This window comes from Coregonus clupeaformis, unplaced genomic scaffold, assembly GCF_020615455.1.
Source record: "Coregonus clupeaformis isolate EN_2021a unplaced genomic scaffold, ASM2061545v1 scaf0278, whole genome shotgun sequence".
NCBI lineage: Eukaryota > Metazoa > Chordata > Actinopteri > Salmoniformes > Salmonidae > Coregonus > Coregonus clupeaformis.
Genome location: NW_025533733.1, coordinates 430,617 through 453,208, shown reverse-complemented (window position 1 = coordinate 453,208; position 22,592 = coordinate 430,617). Strand labels below are relative to the sequence as shown.

At 43.4% G+C, this 22,592-nt stretch overlaps 1 pseudogene; it reads left to right on the top strand.

Annotated features, from left to right (window-relative positions):
* Positions 1–13,490: 13,490 nt before the first annotated feature.
* LOC121585825 lies at positions 13,491–21,036 on the top strand (annotated as a pseudogene).
* The last annotated feature ends 1,556 nt before the right edge of the window (positions 21,037–22,592 follow it).

The window sequence follows — 22,592 nt, the reverse complement described above, 5'->3', positions numbered from 1 at the left end:
GAGCTAACAGTCACATTTGAGGTGCCAGTACTCAGTTACGGTGAACACCTGCCCAAGTCAAGCACTGATTCAGGCGTCATGTAACAGGTTTAAAAAAGACCTGACAGACAGGACACAATGTGTGTTTTCTGATGGTGTTAAGTCAAGTTTCCTTGATATTACGAAAGTTGTCCCACAGTGGTCGATTTTTAGTTCCTGTACTTTTTACTGTCTATATAAACATTATTGTTATATCTGCAAAAAATTGTTACATACACCTGTATGCAGATGACACTGTTGTGTATGCTGTTGCCCCCACGGTTGACCAGGCTCTATCTGAGCTACAATCTGCCTCTATTACCCTGCAGAAAGCATTTGTTGAACTGAAATTGGTACTTAATGCAGGTAAAAACCAATTATGTGTTATTTTCCAAAACACTTAAAAATGTGCTGTATGTGATTATTTACACATAAAGTACATTGGATTGTGTCCACATTGATAGTGTCCAGATTGATTGTGTCCACATTGATATGTCCACATTGGATGGTGACCACATTGATAGTGTCCCCATTGATAGTGTCCACATTGATAGTGTCCACATTGGATGGTGTCCACATTGATAGTGTCCACATTGATATTGTCCACATTAATAGTGTCCACATTGGATGGTGTCCCCATTGATAGTGTCTACATTGAAAGTGTCCCCATCGATAGTGTCCACATTGATAGTGTCCCCATTGATAGTGTCCCCATTGATAGTGACCACATTGATAGTGTCCACATTGATAGTGTCCACATTGGATGGTGTCCACATTGCTAGTGTCCCCATTGATAGTGTCCCCATTGATAGTGTCCCCATTGATAGTGTCCCCATTGATAGTGTCCCCATTGATAGTGTCCACATTGATGGTGTCCACATTGGATGGTGCCCACATTGATAGTGTCCACATTGAATGGTGTCCACATTGAGTGTCCCCTCTTATAAATATCTGGGCATCTGGATTGACCGAAAGCTAAAGCATACTGATGAGTTAGCTAAAAAAGCTGAGAATATAAATGGGCTTCTTCTTTAGAAATACAGGTAACCGACAAAATAATGGAAACAGTTGAGTAAATGAGGGATACAAAGTATATTGAAAGCAGGTGCTTCCACACAGGTGTGGTTCCTGAGTTAATTCACATCCCATCATGCTTAGGGTCATGTATAAAAATGCTAGGCAGGTCATTATTGTGGCTACCATGGCTACGCCCCCATATGCATGAAAATGATGTAAACAATATGCAGTCACCAGATCTTTAACCCAACTGAACATTTAGGGGAGAGTCTGGAGCGATTCCTGAGATAGAGTTTTCCACCGTCAACAAAACACAAAATTATGGAATTTCTTGAAGAAGAACACTGTTGCATCCCTCCAATAGAGTTCCAGACACTTGTAGAATCTATGCCAAGGTGCATTGAAACTTTTCTGGCTCGTGGTGGCCCAACGCCCTATCAAAACACTTTATGTTGGTATTTCCTTCATTTTGGCAGTTACCTGTAGATCATGCCTCTCATTAAATAAAAGCAGAAAGCAGATAATTCAGTCAACATTCTTTCCAGCTTTAGACTATGGCAACACCATCTATATGAATACAGCTGCCAATACACTGAAACCATTGGATACAGTTTACCACAGTGCACTACGCTTTATTACGGGCAGCAGGTTCAGGACACATCGCATGCATTCTGTATCAGAAAGCATGCTGGCCCTCTTTGAAGTCTCCTAGAGCGATGCATTGGTCTCTGTGTTTATAAAGCTCTTTCACAAAAACTCCAGCTGTACTTAACATAATTAATAAACTTTAGACGTAGGAATGACCGTACCCGGTCTCAGGGATGTGTCAGTAGCTGAGTGTAGATGCGGTGTGGAAATCAAGCGCAGGAAACACGGGCGTTCGTGAACAGACTTTAGTAAACAAAAGCAGCACCAAACAGGCGAACAGCCAACCCAACCGGGGGCCTGTTGCACAAAACTAGGATAAGGGATTAAGCCAGGATATCTTGGTGATCCTGGCTCAATTGATCCGTAATCCGGTTGCACTAAAGATGGATAGGGGGCAGGAGGATATGTTATGGTATAAATTACCATGGAGATTTATTCTGTGGAGCTAGCCTGCTCCAGACCAGGCTAAATTCCAGGATCTATTTAATCTCATCCCTAATGTCAGTCAGCAGTCACCACAAATGGAAACCAATAGTTATTTCACTGCTCACTATACATTGTTATCACATATAACTAGACCCACTGTCATTATTTAAACGTTTGTGATCATTAATTTCAATGATTTTGGATAAAAAATGATTTTTAGATGATGTTGCTATCATTAGATAATTTACAGTTTCCCATAGACTATAAGGCTATATATAAAATGATAGAATATTAGGGCCACAGAGGGGAAAAAAACACAAGTCATAATATTGTAACCAGTTGTTTTAAAGGAGGACAGTTGTTAAAATGACAGATGTGGGGCATTTCGTGAAATTGTACTTCAGTATGGTTTCATAAACAAAGACATGCTGATGTGCCAGAATATTAAGTATCACATTGTCATAAGTATCAAAACTGTAAAAACAATATGTAGCTTTTCTGCAGAAAGAACCAGCCTCATAAATGTATGACTTTATCCTTTTTCTTCAGTGTGGCCCTAGTACTCTGTCATATAAACAAATACACATTCCATATGAATATAAAAACACAATGTGTAACATTATGTTCCTTTATTGAATAAGGACAAAACAAAGCAGGTAAACCATCAGCTCCTTTCGAAACTGAAGTCACAGTGACTCTACAAGATGGAAAGCACAGAATCCAAGCATATTATACAAAATGATACATACACATTCAAAGGTCTGTATATAACACACCCTGCATGTCTGCACACTAAAATAAATGCAGGACAAATCCATACACATCAACTGAACAGACAAATGAATGGATGCAGTAGCCTCCCTGCAGCCTTGTATTACACACAGTATACCGCACAAACATCATAAGAGGCCAAATTCGAAAAAACGAACCCAAAAAAACCCAAATTCCTCTGCCACCGCAGGACATATTTAACCAAAATTGAAAGCACACATACTAACTAAAATAATTCAACACATATTGGTCCCTCAGCAGCCGACCACTGTCGTCATCAGGGAAGATTGCCGGATTGTCCCAGTCCATGGCTGGTGGCACTCTGGGGGCCCTCTCCTTCCTCAGGCAGGCCACATTGTGGAGGACAGCACAAGCCACAGTAATATCACATGCCCTAACAGGGCTGACCCCTTAATTTGTGAAGGCAGTGAAAGCGTGCCTTCAGGAGGCCAAAGGTCATTTCAACTCTGGCCCTGGTCCTGGCATGGGCATGGTTGTAGGCCTGCTGTGCTTCCTGGGGGTCTGTGAAAGGTGTCAGGAGAAAAGGCTGGCAGCCATACCCCCTGTCTCCCAGCAACACACCAGAGAATTCACCTGTCAACACAAAATCTCATCATTACTACCTCATAAACACGTGATATTCTTGACACAGCCATGATGGTTATAAATAGGGGTTGTGTGGCTTACCTTGTGATAGGCACTGATAGATTTCAGAGGCCCGAAAGATTCTGGAGTCATGGACTGAGCCAGGCCATTTTGCCACAACATTGCTGATCACACAGTCAGCATTGCAGACCATCTGAAATCATAAGATGAGGAATATTACACCAATCAATGCACATCACTGGCAATGCAGAGTGTTCGTCAATGGACAATATCAAAAAGTTATGTTCACCTGAACATTAATGCTGTGAAAGGATTTCCTATTCACAAAATCGGCCTCATGGGCACCTGAGGGGCTTTTATCCTTATGTGTGTGCAGTCCACTGCACCAATGACATTGGGGAAACCTGTCACACAAAGTAATGAGTATCCTACTATGTGTTAACAGTTGTCCTGTAATTTGTAGATCCTCTTACCTGCAATCCTATAGAACTCCTCTTTGATGTCAGAGTCTTCTGTGGCCAGGGAAGGAGATGAAGACATCTGCTAATGCTTTGATAGCCAGACACACACTCCTTATTGTGCGGCAAATTGTGGCCTTGTTCAGCTGTTCTGCATCCCCCACTGAGTACAGGAAGGCTCCACTAGCAAAAAGCGCAAAGGCCACACAAAACCATTTGCTCCACACTCAGTGCATGGCTCCGTGCAGTGCGGTGCTTAATCCTGGGACCCAGTAGTCTGCATAGATACCTGATGCCATCTGCAGAAAACCTGTATCTTTCATATAGATGGTCATCAGGGAAGGCCAGTGGGTCCAACCGGTCCCTGAAGACCCTTTCTCGCCTGAAGGCTCTCCCCTCAGCACAAGTGCTTCTTCATCCACCACATCTCGCACGAATGGGCATGCCATTGTCAGAGCAGAAAGGAACACACAATTTTGGGCCTTCATATAGGCTAGTGGCCACACCTGGTGCTGGGGGTGGGCAAAAAGAGGGCGATGCCTTATAACGATGACTTGGTTGTACTGATTGCTGGGAAAATAAAAAAACCTTAGAAAGATGCCACCGTCCTGTGTGCTCACAATAAGAGCTCATATGTCATGGCTCACTTGACTTTACGAGAATATACCTAATTTTTATTTTGAGCTGTGTCATCTTCTTGGAGCTGGGGGAGGAAAGAAAAATAATGATTAATACATTTGTGTTACAGTTAGCATACAGTGTACATTGAAGGCATATCTCACCTCCCTCTCAAGTTTTTTTATTTCAAGGTCCAGTTTCCTAATTGTCCTCTTTTTTATTTCGGACTCCAGTGCAAGATTTTCCATCTTTTTCTTCTTGTACTGAATGTCTATGTCTGCCAGTTCTATTTGGCGCCGGAGGTGGTTGCCATACAACTTTCTGATAGCTTGTGAGCTCTGTGAACACAATACAATTAGCGCAGCTGGAATTTGGCAGGATGTGGTGTCCTTTTATTAATACGCACTATGTTGCCAGGCTGGTTTTCCCACTGTATAGCATCTGGGTCCTGTAAAAGAAATTAGATTTTTTGATTTTGATGAGGACTCCCTCACCATTGTAGAGTAAATAGTACTTTCACAGTCTTAACATGATACCTCATGCCTTCTGGAATCCAGAGAGATGGTCTCCTCCTCATCATCGTCTCCATCATGTGCTGTTGCTGCTGCACTGGGGCCTTCACCCTATCACATTTAATCGGATTCATATTGAAGCTAGTAGACAAGACATGCCAGGCCTACAGTATGCCTTTGATGGAGTACTCACTGGATCAGCATCGTCTGGTGCTTGTGCTGGTGGCTCTAACAGGAACACAGTGCTGCCAGACACTGCAAGGCAATAGGTAAACCAAAGTCAGACAGTCCAAATTGATTCAATATGAATGTGGTTGTATCCCATGTAGAGATGGAAGGACATACCTTGAATGAAGCGGGTGGCATCTTGGGAGGAACCTATGCTCGTCTCTTTCCCCCAGGGATCCCCTCTAAGACGGGCCTGCCTTTATTTAGCTCCAAGGCCATGTCCTCTGCTGGGGTAAGGTCAGCCTTTGGTGACCCACCACCCGTGCCTTGTCTGTGGGTATTCATTTTCACTGCTAAAACAGTACAGACAATGTGTGAGCAGGCACCTTCTGGGTACAATATATGCTTGTGCTTTGTTAAATATTAGTCAGGGACCATACCATTCTGCAGAATGTTCTTGTATTTGATTTTGACCTGCTGCCATGTCCGTTTTGGCCCGTTCATGTTTAATCTACACACACACACACACACACACACACACACACACACTTTAATGGAGTCACACTGCAAAAAATTACTTGGTATTTTTGTCTTGTTTTCAGTAAAAATATCAAAAAATTTATCATAGCTTTATACAGTGTGATGGAGTTACTTTACACAATTTCACTCATATCTGCAGTGCATTTCAATTAAAAAATTTAACCGTTTCATAATTACAGTACAACTGCATTTTTGGAGATGTGAATTAAATATTTGAATTGTAATTGTGATGTTTCAGCCGGAGCGGTGAGTGTGTAATTGTGCACTACTTACGCATTCAGGCGGTCTGCAATACTTTGCCACGCTTTTTTCTCTTTGCTTTATCACTGTGGCGGTGTTGCCTTTCTTCTTAATTATATCTTTTACCTCCTCGTATGCCTCCATGAGGATTTGTGCTTCCGACGGGGAAAAGTACGCGGCTCTAGTTGCCATGGTAAATCAGTTAATCTGTGATCTGTGGCGGGGTCTATTTGAGTGAGCCGTGAGCGCGCACCTATCCAGGATTGGTTTCACCTGGCTTAATGAATCCGTGTCTGCTCATCCTGGCTTGGTCTTTGTGCAACCAATTAAGCCTGGACGCACATGTTTTGGCTTCATTGAGCTCAGCTGAGTCATTTATCCCGGATGTCTTAATTCTACTTTTGTGCAACAGGCCCCGGGCCCCACACACGAAAACTAAATAGGCAACCAAATCAAACACTAACAAGGGACAGGTGTACAAACAGACAAAACCAAACAAACATGAAACATCGAACGGTGGTAGCTAGTACTCCGGGGACGACGACCGCCGAAGCCTGCCCGAACAAGGAGGAGGAGCAGCCTCGGCCGAAACCGTGAGAGGATGGCTATCTGGAAATTCCGTCGGTCTCTACAAACTTAGGTAAATCAGCGTTTAGTTATTTTGCACCTTACTTGTGGAATAATCTCCAAAACTCTCTAAAATTGGATGAATTGGTCCCTCTAGGGCATTTCAGACTATCACGTTTCAGAAGAAGACCCAGATGCAGACAGTGTCGAAGTAACAAAAGTTTATTACAAAAACAGGGGACAGGCAAATGACAGGTAGAGGTCAGTAATCCAAATCAGAGTCCAAAAGGTACAGAACGGCAGGCAGTCTCAGGGTCAGGCAGAGGTCAATAATCCATTGTGGTGTGACAAGGTACAGAACGGCAGGCAGGCTCAGGGTCAGGGCAGGCAGAGGTCAACGATCCATTGTGGTGTGACAAGGTACAGAACGGCAGGCAGGCTCAGGGCAGGCAGAGGTCAACGATCCATTGTGGTGTGACAAGGTACAGAACGGCAGGCAGGCTCAGGGCAGGCAGAATGGACAAAACTGGAAAACCAGGAACTTGAGAAAGACAGGCGCAAGGGGTTGCCAAAACAAACTGGCAACAGACAAATAGAGAACACAGGTATAAATACACTGGGGATAATGGGGAAGATGGGCGACAACTGGAGGGGTGTGGAGACAATCACAAAGACAGGTGAAACAGATCAGGGGCCTGTTGCACAAAAGTAGAATTAAGACATCCGGGATAAATGACTCAGCTGAGCTCAATGAAGCCAAAACATGTGCGTCCAGGCTTAATTGGTTGCACAAAGACCAAGCCAGGATGAGCAGACACGGATTCATTAAGCCAGGTGAAACCAATCCTGGATAGGTGCGCGCTCACGGCTCACTCAAATAGACCCGCCACAGATCACAGATTAACTGATTTACCATGGCAACTAGAGCCGCGTGCACTTTTCCCCGTCGGGAAGCACAAATCCTCATGGAGGCATACGAGGAGGTAAAAAGATATAATTAAGAAGAAAGGCAACACCGCCACAGTGATAAAGCAAAGAGAAAAAGCGTGGCAAAGTATAGCAGACCGCCTGAATGCGTAAGTAGTGCACAATTATACACTCACCGCTCCGCTGAAACATCACAATTACAATTCAAATATTTAATTCACATCTCCAAAAATGCAGTTGTACTGTAATTATGAAACGGTTAAATTTTTAATTGAAATGCACTGCAGATATGAGTGAAATTGTGTAAAGTAACTCCATCACACTGTATAAAGCTATGATAAATTTTTTTGATATTTTTACTGAAAACAAGACAAAAATACCAAGTAATTTTTTGCAGTGTGACTCCATTAAATGTGTGTGTGTGTAGATTAAACATGAACGGGGCCAAAACGGACATGGCAGCAGGTCAAAATCAAATACAAGAACATTCTGCAGAATGGTATGGTCCCCTGACTAATATTTAACAAAGCACAAGCATATATTGTACCCAGAAGGTGCCTGCTCACACATTGTCTGTACTGTTTTAGCAGTGAAAAGAATACCCACAGACAAGGCACGGGTGGTGGGTCACCAAAGGCTGACCTTACCCCCAGCAGAGGACATGGCCTTGGAGCTAAATAAAGGCAGGCCCGTCTTAGAGGGGATCCCTGGGGGAAAGAGACGCATAGGTTCCTCCCAAGATGCCACCCGCTTCATTCAAGGTATGTCCTTCCATCTCTACATGGGATACAACCACATTCATATTGAATCAATTTGGACTGTCTGACTTTGGTTTACCTATTGCCTTGCAGTGTCTGGCAGCACTGTGTTCCTGTTAGAGCCACCAGCACAAGCACCAGACGATGCTGATCCAGTGAGTACTCCATCAAAGGCATACTGTAGGCCTGGCATGTCTTGTCTACCAGCTTCACTATGAATCCGATTAAATGTGATAGGGGTGAAGGGCCCCAGTGCAGCAGCAACAGCACATGATGGAGACGTATGATGAGGAGGAGACCATCTCTCTGGATTCCAGAAGGCATGAGGTATCATGTTAAGACTGTGAAAGTACTATTTACTCTACAATGGTGAGGAGTCCTCATCAAAATCAAAAATCTAATTTCTTTTACAGGACCCAGATGCTATACAGTGGGAAAACCAGCCTGGCAACATAGTGCGTATTAATAAAAGGACACCACATCCTGCCAAATTCCAGCTAGCGCTAATTGTATTGTGTTCACAGAGCTCACAAGCTATCAGAAAGTTGTATGGCAACCACCTCCGGCGCCAAATAGAACTGGCAGACATAGACATTCAGTACAAGAAGAAAAAGATGGAAAATCTTGTACTGGAGTCCGAAATAAAAAGAGGACAATTAGGGAAACTGAACCTTGAAATAAAAAAACTTGAGAGGGAGGTGAGATATGCCTTCAATGTACACTGTATGCTAACTGTAACACAAATGTATTAATCATTATTTTTCTTTCCTCCCCAGCTCCAAGAAGATGACACAGCTCAAAATAAAAATTAGGTATATTCTCGTAGAAGTCAAGTGAGCCAGACATATGAGCTCTTATTGTGAGCACACAGGACGGTGGCATCTTTCTAAGGTTTTTTTTATTTTCCCAGCAATCAGTACAACCAAGTCATCGTTATAAGGCATCGCCCTCTTTGCCCACCCCCCAGCACCAGGTGTGGCCACTAGCCATATGAAGGCCCAAAATTGTGTGTTCCTTTCTGCTCTGACAATGGCATGCCCATTCGTGCGAGATGTGGTGGATGAAGAAGCACTTGTGCTGAGGAGAGCCTTCAGGCGAGAAAGGGTCTTCAGGGACCGGTTGGACCCACTGGCCTTCCCTGATGACCATCTAGAAAGATACAGTTTTCTGCAGATGGCATCAGGTATCTATGCAGACTACTGGGTCCCAGGATTAAGCACCGCACTGCACGGAGCCATGCACTGAGTGTGGAGCAAATGGTTTGTGTGGCCTTGCGCTTTTTTGCTAGTGGAGCCTTCCTGTACTCAGTGGGGATGCAGAACAGCTGAACAAGGCCACAATTTGCCGCACAATAAGGGAGTGTGTGTCTGGCTATCAAAGCATTAGCAGATGTCTTCATCTCCTTCCCTGGCCACAGAAGACTCTGTGACATCAAAGAGGAGTTCTATAGGATTGCAGGTAAGAGGATCTACAAATTACAGGACAACTGTTAACACATAGTAGGATACTCATTACTTTGTGTGACAGGTTTCCCCCAATGTCATTGGTGCAGTGGACTGCACACATAAGGATAAAAAGCCCCCTCAGGTGCCCATGAGGCCGATTTTGTGAATAGGAAATCCTTTCACAGCATTAATGTTCAGGTGAACATAACTTTTTGATATTGTCCATTGACGAACACTCTGCATTGCCAGTGATGTGCATTGATTGGTGTAATATTCCTCATCTTATGATTTCAGATGGTCTGCAATGCTGACTGTGTGATCAGCAATGTTGTGGCAAAATGGCCTGGCTCAGTCCATGACTCCAGAATCTTTCGGGCCTCTGAAATCTATCAGTGCCTATCACAAGGTAAGCCACACAACCCCTATTTATAACCATCATGGCTGTGTCAAGAATATCACTGTGTTTATGAGGTAGTAATGATGAGATTTTGTGTTGACAGGTGAATTCTCTGGTGTGTTGCTGGGAGACAGGGGGTATGGCTGCCAGCCTTTCTCCTGACACCTTTCACAGACCCCCAGGAAGCACAGCAGGCCTACAACCATGCCCATGCCAGGACCAGGGCCAGAGTTGAAATGACCTTTGGCCTCCCTGAAGGCACGCTTTCACTGCCTTCACAAATTAAGGGTCAGCCCTGTTAGGGCATGTGATATTACTGTGGCTTGTGCTGTCCTCCACAATGTGGCCTGCCTGAGGAAGGAGAGGGCCCCCAGAGTGCCACCAGCCATGGACTGGGACAATCCGGCAATCTTCCCCTGATGACGACAGTGGTCGGCTGCTGAGGGACCAATATGTGTTGAATTATTTTAGTTAGTATGTGTGCTTTCAATTTTGGTTAAATATGTCCTACGGTGGCAGAGGAATTTGGGTTTTTTGGGCTCGTTTTTTACTGAATTTGGCCTCTTATGATGTTTGTGCGGTATACTGTGTGTAATACAAGGCTGCAGGGAGGCTACTGCATCCATTCATTTGTCTGTTCAGTTGATGTGTATGGATTTGTCCTGCATTTATTTTAGTGTGCAGACATGCAGGGTGTGTTATATACAGACCTTTGAATGTGTATGTATCATTTTGTATAATATGCTTGGATTCTGTGCTTTCCATCTTGTAGAGTCACTGTGACTTCAGTTTCGAAAGGAGCTGATGGTTTACCTGCTTTGTTTTGTCCTTATTCAATAAAGGAACATAATGTTACACATTGTGTTTTTATATTCATATGGAATGTGTATTTGTTTATATGACAGAGTACTAGGGCCACACTGAAGAAAAAGGATAAAGTCATAAATTTATGAGGCTGGTTCTTTCTGCAGAAAAGCTACATATTGTTTTTACAGTTTTGATACTTATGACAATGTGATACTTAATATTCTGGCACATCAGCATGTCTTTGTTTATGAAACCATACTGAAGTACAATTTCACGAAATGCCCCACATCTGTCATTTTAACAACTGTCCTCCTTTAAAACAACTGGTTACAATATTATGACTTGTGTTTTTTTCCCTCTGTGGCCCTAATATTCTATCATTTTATATATGCCTTATAGTCTATGGGAAACTGTAAATTATCTAATGATAGCAACATCATCTAAAAATCATTTTTTATCCAAAATCATTGAAATTAATGATCACAAACGTTTATATAATGACAGTGGGTCTAGTTATATGGATAACAATGTATAGTGAGCAGTGAAATAACTATTGGTTTCCATTTGTGGTGACTGCTGACTGACATTAGGGATGAGATTAAATAGATCCTGGAATTTAGCCTGGTCTGGAGCAGGCTAGCTCCACAGAATAAATCTCCATGGTAATTTATACCATAACATATCCTCCTGCCCCCTATCCATCTTTAGTGCAACCGGATTACGGATCAATTGAGCCAGGATCACCAAGATATCCTGGCTTAATCCCTTATCCTAGTTTTGTGCAACAGGCCCCAGGGTGTGACACAGACAGCTGATTGAGGACATTTTTTAAATGAAGAATGTGTTTGTTTTCTATGACTGTGTTTTGCTTTTCATATTGATTTTGATGGGTATATTTATGTAATCACATGGCTCATCTGTAAAAGAAACCTTGGTCTCAGCATGACTCCCTGTGAAAATAAAGGTACAAATAAATAATTTATCTATTAGATTCTATATTTTAAGACACTTATTCGATTACTATTTTATTTTGGCCTTATTCCCAAATATCCAAAATCATTTTATAAATAACACAAAACCTATATTAATAAAAGAGAACTACAGCTTTCAACAATACACTCTAAGTAGAAAAGGGTTCCAAAATGGTTATTCGGCTGTCCCCACAGGGGAACCCTTTTTGGTTCTAGGTAGAAAGAACCCTTTTGGGTTCCAGGTAGAACAATTTTGGGTTCCATGTAGAACCCTGTGTGGAAAGGGTTCTACATGGAACCCAAAAGAGCTCTACCTGGAACCAAAAGGGTTCTTCAAAGGGTTATCCTATGGGGACAGCAGAAGAACCCTTTTAGGTTCTAGCTAGCACCTTTTTTTCACACACCCAGACCTCACACAGCGGACATAGGCTTCCGGTAGTAGAAGTTGCTCCCTGAGGTACCTAACCCTAAATCGTAACTGTAAACATTAGGGTGAAAAGCGTAAAACTGCTCTTAGATAAGTGCCTATGGGAATTTCCCTACTGGGACACCAGCATTCACCTTCTTCCCCAACTGCCCCACCCCTTTCTGTCCAGCACTTTCTATCCCACCTGTTCTCCCCTCCTTAACCTCCCTTCCCTCTCCCTCCCTCCCTCTCTAACTAACATTCGGCCCCAGCCAAGCCCTGGAGAGAGGTGTGAGAGAGAGAGAGAGAGAGAGAGAGAGAGAGAGAGAGAGAGAGAGAGAGAGAGAGAGAGAGAGAGAGAGAGAGAGAGAGAGAGAGAGAGAGAGAGAGAGAGAGAGAGAGAGAGAGAGAGAGAGAGAGAGAGAGAGAGAGAGAGAGAGAGAGAGAGAGAGAGAGAGAGAGAGAGAGAGAGAGAGAGAGAGAGAGAGAGAGAGAGAGAGAGAGAGAGAGAGAGAGAGAGAGAGAGAGAGAGAGAGAGAGAGAGAGAGAGAGAGAGAGAGAGAGAGAGAGAGAGAGAGAGAGAGAGAGAGAGAGAGAGAGAGAGAGAGCTGTCTGTTGTAAACAATGTGTAACCTTAATTCTTGCCATCTGTCTACAGCAACCATCATGATTCATCACTCCTTGGAGCTAATGTAGCCTACTTAACACACTGACTGAGGCTAGTATTTGAAATCTTTTGAATACTTTGTGCATTTGCTTGAGCCAGCATTGAGTGCATAAGGTGGGATTTGCACTTTTAGGACTATTTCATTGGTTCCATTGCACCAGGGAAGCTCAGTCAAGCCCAGCTAAAGTATTTACAATGATTTCAAATTCTATTTGAACCCAGGTCTGGCGGATGTGTGGAATAAATTGGCTTAGATAACTTATGCAAACAGTGTTTGTGTCTAAAATGGCACACTATTCCCTATGTAGTGCACTACTTTTCACCAGGGCCTATATTTACCCATAGTGCACTACGGTGAATAGGGTACCATTTTGGACACGATCAGTGTTTGTTTCTTGACTGTTGGGGTTTTTGTTTGTGTTCCAAAAATAACAATCCCTCCTCCTCCTCCTCTTCCTCCTCCTCCTCCTCCCTCCCTCCCTCCCTCCCTCCCTCCCTCCCTCCTCCTCCTCCTCTCCTGCAGGTGGACAGCTGTACAGAGTCGGCGGAGGCAGCCTGTGAAATCCTTTCCCAGCTGGTCAACTGTCCCATTAAGACCTTGGGGCTCATCTCCACAGCCAGACCCAGCTTCATGGACGTCTCCCAGGTACCCACGTCACAGCCAGACCCAGCTTCATGGACGTCTCCCAGGTACCCACGTCACAGCCAGACCCAGCTTCATGGACGTCTCCCAGGTACCCACGTCACAGCCAGACCCAGCTTCATGGACGTCTCCCAGGTACCCACATCACAGCCAGGGAATTACACCCTACATCACAGCCAGGAAATTACACCCTACATCACAGCCAGGAAATTACACCCTACGTCACAGCCAGGGGATTACACCCTACATCACAGCCAGGAAATTACACCCCACATCACAGCCAGGAAATTACACCCCACATCACAGCCAGGGGATTACACCCTACATCACAGCCAGAGAATTACACCCTACATCACAGCCAGCGTTGACAGTGGTGTTTGTCAACTCCAAGTCCCTGTCCTCCATTAAGATAGATGACACACCATGACCCGTCACTCAAAGTCCTGGTAGCCAACAAACAGTGAGACCCTGAAGCTGCTAAAGATGAGCATCTGCCCTCACGTCTCCCCAGCAGGTGGGTGATAGAGCCTCAAGGGTATCAAGTTCCAATATCCATTCTTGTATACTATTTACAATACTTCGTTCTAAGCCTACACGGTATGCTAGTGTGTATATTGGAACAGAGCACAGGTCTCAAGTCAAAATGAAGGATGTGCTTCTTTCCTGGAAAGTTGTGTCCCATTGATTCCATTTAGCCAAGCATCCTAAGGTCACATTCTGACCTTCCTTGTTTTCCTCTGTCTAGGTATCCTGAGCGTGGCGGACCAGTGCCGCGGCCTCAGGGAACTAGCGTTGAACTACCACCTGCTGAGCGATGAGCTGCTATTGGCCCTCTCCTCTGAGAAACATATCAACCTCGAACACCTGCGCATCGACGCAGTCAGTGAGAACCCTGGGCAGACACTCTTCCACTCCATCAAGAAGAGCAGCTGGGATGCCCTGGTCAGACACTCTTCCACTCCATCAAGAAGAGCAGCTGGGATGCCCTGGTCAGACACTTTTCCACTCCATCAAGAAGAGCAGCTGGGATGCCCTGGTCCACTCCATCAAGAAGAGCAGCTGGGATGCCATGGTCAGACACTCACCCAAGGTCATTCAATCAATCAATCAATCAAACTTTATGGGCCGGTTTCCCGGACACAGATTAAGCCTATAGTCTTGGACTAAGAACAGTACATTAGTACTAGACTAGGCTTAATCTGGATGACACATTTCCTACAAGGTAACAAATCAATGCAAAGAAACAACTAAAACTAAAAGTAGAGGTACAAGCTTTCGGTAAAAATGTATTTGTTTCAATAAAATAATCAATAAAAATTAGGTCGATGACCCCTGGATTCATTGGGATGCCACCAAAGTTTTTCCAAAAATAGAATGCAACTGCATTTACATCTGGGTTGAATAAATCACAATTAAAGAAGATATCAGAATTGGAAATGTTGTTAACTGTGTTAGAGCATTCTCAACAAACACTATTTTCAGACCAGGTAGCTTTTACTCTTTCCAGAGACAAGACACACTTAATTGATTGATAAGACAGAGAGCAAAATTTGCCATCCATCGAGTAAGACTCAACCATTACTTCCATGGGAATCGTCCCAGTTGTTTACTGGCCAACAAGCTACGCCGTAATGATCAATTAGCTGATATAGCAACTATTGAATCTGAAACAGGGGAATTACTATCAGAACCCAAATTAATCAATCAAAGATTCTCCCGCTTCTATAAAGAACTGTACACCTCTGATTGTAAATCCACACCAAGCCAGACTGAGTCCTTTCTAAAAGAATGAAGAACTCCTCTTCTCTCAACAGAGAAAACCACCTCACTGGGAGCCCAAATCTCTCTCAATGAACTCAAAAGTGCAATGTATAGCATGAATAAACATTTTTGAATCAATTAGGTCCACTATTGCTCAACATGATTAACACAGCCGTTCACAAGGGTTCATTTGGGAGAGATGTGAATACAGCACTAATTTAGCTTTTATTTTTAAAAAAAGGTAAGGATGCCACCCAGTGTTCTTACCATCGCCCCCTATCTTTGATAAACACAGATATTAAACTGTTTACCAAAATGTTGTCGTCCTGTCTGAAGACTTACTTACCCAAATTGATCCACATGGACCAAAGCGTGTTTGTTAAAAAGCATTTATCCTTGGCTAACCTCTGTTGACTATTATATACAGATGTAGGATCTTAATTTGAGCCAGTTTTACAGCAGGAAAATAATCCTGCAGCAACAGGAAATGTGAATTATTATGTGGATATTAATTAATGGAAGTTTTTTGTAGGGGTTGATACATTTTCCGTTAGGGCAAATCAAGTCTGACATTTAAAAATGGAAATTACAAACTTTAGAAGCCTTTTTAAACCTTGAATACACTACAAGTTTACATTTCCTGCTGTGCAGGAAAATTCTCAGCAACAAAAGAGTGATCAAATTAAGATCCTACATCTGTATCTTAGATGCTTCATCAGAAACAACCGTTCCTTGGGCTGTATTATCTCTCGATGCAGAAAAAGCTTGAATATAGACTAGAATGTTAATATCTCTGGTCTGTATTGGAACACATGGGAAATTTCATTAATATGATTAACCTTTTACTGCAGTTGGCTAAATCAGGGTCACACAGTGTTTCTTGATAGTCTTAAACAAATATACTTTGGGAAAAAAAAGTTAATACCTCACACACGGTTATGAGATTAAAAAAAGAAGACCACTGTACCATGTCAGATACCATGTATTCAATTTGAAGTTTGCATCCCAATATTACATTTTATATACATCACAGAAGACAGAAATATAACAAAACTGTTTGCCATAGGAACACTGGACTTTCTGCAGGTTTAAAAAAAAAAATGTTTATTACTGATGACATTATGAAAAACATTCCATCCATGAGGCCACTAGGTCATTTGACTGCAGGAAAGGGCCACAATACTATATGCCAATCCCTCAGTCTTTGTTATCAGGCAATTCGTCAATGGAAGGAAATAACACCCATTTCTCTCAAATCTACTGATCACTTCATCTCCTTATACGCAGATGATATTTTACTATATCTAGGACAATGTATCTCTGTCGCTCACAAACGCATTGAAGATCATAGATAAATTCAGCTTAATCTCAAGTTATAAAATTAATCTAAACAAATCATACCTACTGCCACTCAAGACACCGATGGGAGTAAAAAGATTTACGTCTTTAGATAAAACCATTGCCAGAAACTTTTAACAGAACACTCAAATCAATTCAATCCGACCTCAGTATATGGAATAATATCCCAGTTACTTTAACCGGCAGAATATCTATTGTCAAAATGAACATATTGCCAGGGCTGAATTTCTGTAGTTCAATGCTTCCAATGTCTCACCCTTCAGCTATTGGGATAAAATCCATAGTGTGGTTTAAAAATGTATATGGCAAGGTAATGAATACATTTACAAAGAGGGAAAGACCTAGGAAGACTATTCGCACCAAACTTTAAATTGTATTTCCAGGCTCCAGTATTTCTCCTCATCCTTAATTGGTTTAGACATAATTATTCTGCCCCCTGGTTGAGTATAGAGAGACATATGGTGTCTCCTATTGCCCTGGAAGAGGTGGTCTTCACTGATATATCCCTTAAACAATGTAATATGGTGTCTCCTGTGGCCCTGGAAAAGGTGGTCTTCACTGATATATCCCTTAAACAATGTAATATGGTGTCTCCTGTGGCCCTGGAAGAGGTGGTCTTCACTGATATATCCCTTAAACAATGTAATATGGTGTCTCCTGTGGCCCTGGAAGAGATGGTCTTCACTGATATATCCCTTAAACAATGTAATATGGTGTCTCCTGTGGCCCTGGAAGAGGTGGTCTTCACTGATATATCCCTTAAACAATGTAATATGGTGTCTCCTGTGGCCCTGGAAGAGGTGGTCTTCACTGATATATCCCTTAAACAATGTAATATGGTGTTTCCTGTTGATCTGGAAGGGTTGGTCTTCACTGATATATCCCTTAAACAATGTAATATGGTGTCTCCTGTGGCCCTGGAAGAGGTGGTAATATATAATATATAATATGGTCAGAGGTTATTTTTGTGTGCATTTATTTATTTGATTGTTTTTGTACCTGTAACCCCCCTCTGAAAATGAAAAATGACTAAACTAAATAAAAAGTAGTCCTTGTTTGTGCTCCCCTCAGGTCAACATCGTTTTGTACTTCTTCCTGTTTAATGACGTTGAGTTCGAGCCCTTCTTCAGAGTAGAGACTCCAGTCACACACCTGTACTTCGGCTGGACCGTGAGCAAAGGTGAGTTTATAATGTTTTTGTCTTGTAACTTTGTATTGTCTTTAATCATTAGATGCTATTTGTTTTAGCACTTTATCTTGTTTTTAACCATTAGATGTTATTTGTTTTATCACTTTGTCTTGTCTTTAAAGGCCCAGTGCAGTAAAAAAACTCGATTTTCCTGTGTTTAAAGAAAATAATGTTTCAACACTATGAGGTTGGAAAAATGCTGTCAAACGGTGAAAATGATGATAATGCCCTTTAAGTGTAAGAGCTGTTTGAAAATGTCTGCCTGTTTTGGTGGGAGGAGTTTTGGCCTTCCATGGTGACATCACCATGGGGTAAATTAGTTAATAGACCTGCTGTACATACCTACACGTACGCTATGGTCACAAGACGCAGGCCTCCTTATTGTCCCTAGAATTTCTAAGCAAACAGCTGGAGGCAGGGCTTTCTCCTATAGAGCTTCATTTTTATGGAATGGTCTGCCTATCCATGAGAGACGCAGACTCTGTCTCAACCTTGAAATCTTTACTGTAGACTCATCTCTTCAGTAGGTCCTATGATTGAGTGTAGTCTGGCCCAGGGGTGCGAAGGTGAACGGCAAGGCACTGGAGCGACAAACAGCCCTTGCTGTCTCTGCCTGGCCGGTTCCCATCTCTCCATTGGGATTCTCTGCCTCTTACCCTGTTACGGGGACTGAGTCACTGGCTCACTAGTGCTCTTCCATGCCGTCCCTAGGAGGGGTGCATCACTTGAGTGGGTTGAGTCACTGATGTGATCTTCCTGTCCGGTTTGTCGCTCCCTCTGGCTCGTAAAGTGGATGAGATCTTTGTGGGCTATACTCAGCCTTGTCTCAGGAGGTTGGTGGTCTGTTGATATCCCTCTGGTGGTGTGGAGCCTGTGCTTTGGCAAAGTGGGTGGGGTTATATCCTGCCTGGTTGGCCCTGTCTAGGGGTATCGTCGGACGGAGCCACAGTGTCTTCCGCCCCCCCCTGTCTCAGCCTCCAGTATCTATACTGCAATAGTCTATGTGCCGGGGGGCTAGGGTCAGTCTGTTATATCTGGTGTTATTCTCCTGTCTTATCTGGTGTCCTGTGTGAATTTAAGTATGCTCCCTCTAATTCTCTCCCTCTCTCTCTCCCCTCCCGGAGGACCTGAGTCCTAGGACCATGCCTCAGGACTACCTGGCCTGATGACTCCTGGCTGTCCCCAGTCCACCTGGTCGTGCTGCTGCTCCAGTTTCCACTCTTCTGCCTGCGGCTGTGGAACCCTGACCTGTTCACCGGACGTGCTACCTTGTCCCAGACCTGCTGTTTTCAACCTTCTCTCTACCACACCTGCTATTTCAACCTCTAAATGCCCGGCTATGAAAAACCAAGTGACATTTACTCCTGATGTACTGACCTGTTGCAACCTCTACAACCACTGTGATTATTATTTGACCCTGCTGGTCATCTATGAATGTTTGAACATCTTGGAGAAAAATCTGGCTCTAATGGCCATGTACTCTTATAATCTCCACCCGGCACAGCCAGAAGGGGACCCGTCAGAACCTGGTTCCTCTCTAGGTTTCTTCCTAGGTTTCTGCCTTTCTAGGGAGTTTTTCCTAGCCACCGTGCTTCTACATCTGCATTGCTTGCTGTTTGGGGTTTTAGGCTGGGTTTCTGTACAGCACTTTGTGACATCTGCTGATGTAAAAAGGGCTTTATAAATAACATTTGTTTGATTGATTGAATTCCAAACCTCTCTGCCAACAACAGCTAATTTTCAATTTTCCAATCCCCACTCAAACCACTCCCAGAAAGTCCTAGCAAAATTCTGCTTGAGAAATTGCTCTTTGCTAAAAAGCAAATGTTCTTACTTTACAACCTGGTCTCAGAGCAATACATATTATATTTGACAAAATCGTGCCACTCTATTTACTATGTTATGTTACTTTACGTTAGTTTACATTATATTGGCCTACCAATGTAATTGCGGTCGTGCAATATCATCTGAATTGTAGGACGTATAGTATCCTACCTCTTGATCGCACCTGTTTGCTTTGACCCATTAAGTGTGAAATATCACATTCGACTGCTTTAGAATTATATATTATGTTCGACTGCTTTAGCATGATATGTTTTGTAAGGTTAGGGTTAAGGTTAGGGTTAAGGCTATGGTTAAGGTTAGGGTTAAGGTTAAAGTTAGGGTTAAAGTTAGGGTTAAGGTTAGGAGTTAGGTTAAAGGGTTAAGGTTAGGGGAAGGGTTAGTTAACATGCTAAGTAGTTGCAAGGTAGCTAAAAAGTGGGAAGTAGTTGCAAAGTTGCTAATTAGTTAAAATTCTAAAGTCTGTGATGAGAACACGCAACCTTTTTACGCCCACCCATCCACTCCAACCAACTGCCCTCCTTTCGTTTATGCCTTAAGTATCCTACTCTCATACCAAACTTAACATATCATACTAATTTTAGTTTACAGAATTTTGTTAAATATAATACGTTTTGCTCTGAGACCAGGCTGTTCTTTTTGACCATTTTAATTGAAAACAGTCATGGTAAGGTACTTAATTGTTATCCAGAAATTATTTGATATTGAGATTAAAAATGGCTGCATTGGAGCTTTAACCATTAGATGTTATTTGTTTTACCACTTTGGAAAAACTTGCATATTTAAGCCAACATATGCTGTGTTTACAGTGAATGCGTTCTTTGCGAACGCGGTAACATTGCCTTTAAAAGGCGCATTGTCGACAACTCGCGATCCCGGACAAAATGGTTTCAAGTGATATCCTTTGGCGTTGTAGCTCATATAAACGTTCAATTCACTTCATTCAATCCACAGCGATGCTGGGTGACATCGGGCTGCACTGCCCTCGTCTAGAAGAGCTGGTGGTCTGTGCCAACGGGCTGCAGCCATTGGACAAGGAGATGTTCAGGATTGTTGAGGGCTGTACAAGTCTGTCAGCCATTGGCCTCGGGGAGTGTGAGGTCACCTGTAGAGGTCGTGGAGTTTGTAAAGATGTGTGGGAAGGGACTGACTCAGCTGTCCATCATGGAGGAGGTCCTGGTGCCTGATGATGGTTATAGCAACGTGGAACAGATACACACAGAGGTGTCCAAGCACCTGGGACGCATGTGGTACCCTGATATGATGCCTACCTGAGAAGAGAGAGAGAGAGAGAGAGAGAGAGAGAGAGAGAGAGAGAGAGAGAGAGAGAGAGAGAGAGAGAGAGAGAGAGAGAGAGACCCACAGAGCCCTATTGACAGAAACTTCTAAATGTGATTGATTGTATGTCTACATGGGCCCTGATATAATGCCATCCTAGATGACAGAGAGAGATGTTCAAGGCTATCAGAAGAAGGAGTCCTTTAACTGAACTGTGCCGGGTCTGTCTGTTCCAGGACATACAGTGCATGCTTGGGCTCTATTCAATCCGCATCGCCGAAGTTCAGCTTTACAACATTATTGAAATTTAAAGGCAATATTCATTTTTTAGCGGAGACTGCATTCACGGTAAACGCTGCAAATGTCAGCTCAATCGAAAATAACCTTTACATTTCTATCGCGCGGAATCCGTAATGCTTTCCAGATTGAATAGAGCCCCTTGTCTCTAACTGTAAACACACTGTCACTTGTTTTCCCCTCTGTGTATTCTGTGATTAACTTTGTGTCATCATTCCAGGAGAAATGACAGGAACGGGAAAAGGAATGATAAGTCGTTTCTCCTAAACAAAAACAGGTTGTTTACTTGGATTACTTTCCAATTATTGTGTTGTTCCGGTTTATGACTGGGAAATGTATAGAAAAGTCCCCTTCAATATCACCCCAATTCACATTAATACAGCCTCAAAGAGAGGTTGGTGTATAACAACTTTCTCCCTGTTATGTGTCCTGCAGTCTGGGTTTCAGGAATACTGCAGTATGTAGGTCAGTGTCACAGCACAACACATGTTCTCCAGTCTCTGCTTTATGACCTCTCTAGTGTGGCCAGCCAGCCTGGTAATGATCTGGGAGGAGGGGGTGAGGCCAGCCAGCCTGGTAATGATCTGGGAGGAGGGGGTGAGGCCAGCCAGCCTGGTAATGATCTGGGAGGAGGGGGTGAGGCCAGCCAGCCTGGTAATGATCTGGGAGGAGGGGGTGAGGCCAGCCAGCCTGGTAATGATCTGGGAGGAGGGGGTGAGGCCAGCCAGCCTGGTAATGATCTGGGAGGAGGGGGTGAGGCCAGCCAGCCTGGTAATGATCTGGGAGGAGGGGGTGAGGCCAGCCGGCCTGGTAATGATCTGGGAGGAGGGGGTGAGGCCAGCCGGCCTGGTAATGATCTGGGAGGAGGGGGTGAGGCCAGCCAGCCTGGTAATGATCTGGGAGGAGGGGGTGAGGCCAGTCAGCCTGGTAATGATCTGGGAGGAGGGGGTGAGGCCAGCCAGCCTGGTAATGATCTGGGAGGAGGGGGTGAGGCCAGCCAGCCTGGTAATGATCTGGGAGGAGGGGGTGAGGCCAGCCAGCCTGGTAATGATCTGGGAGGAGGGGGTTACAAATTAGTCATGGTTTTATAACATGTTTATTAGGCATTAGTTGCTCTGATTCAACCAAATTGAAATATGTCTGTTTTTTATACATTCATTGTGGACTGAGTTACTTTGTGCATCTACATATTGCTGGCTCAAATATTATCATAATATTTGCATGTAAAAGTCTGCAAATTAAAATCTGGCTTAACC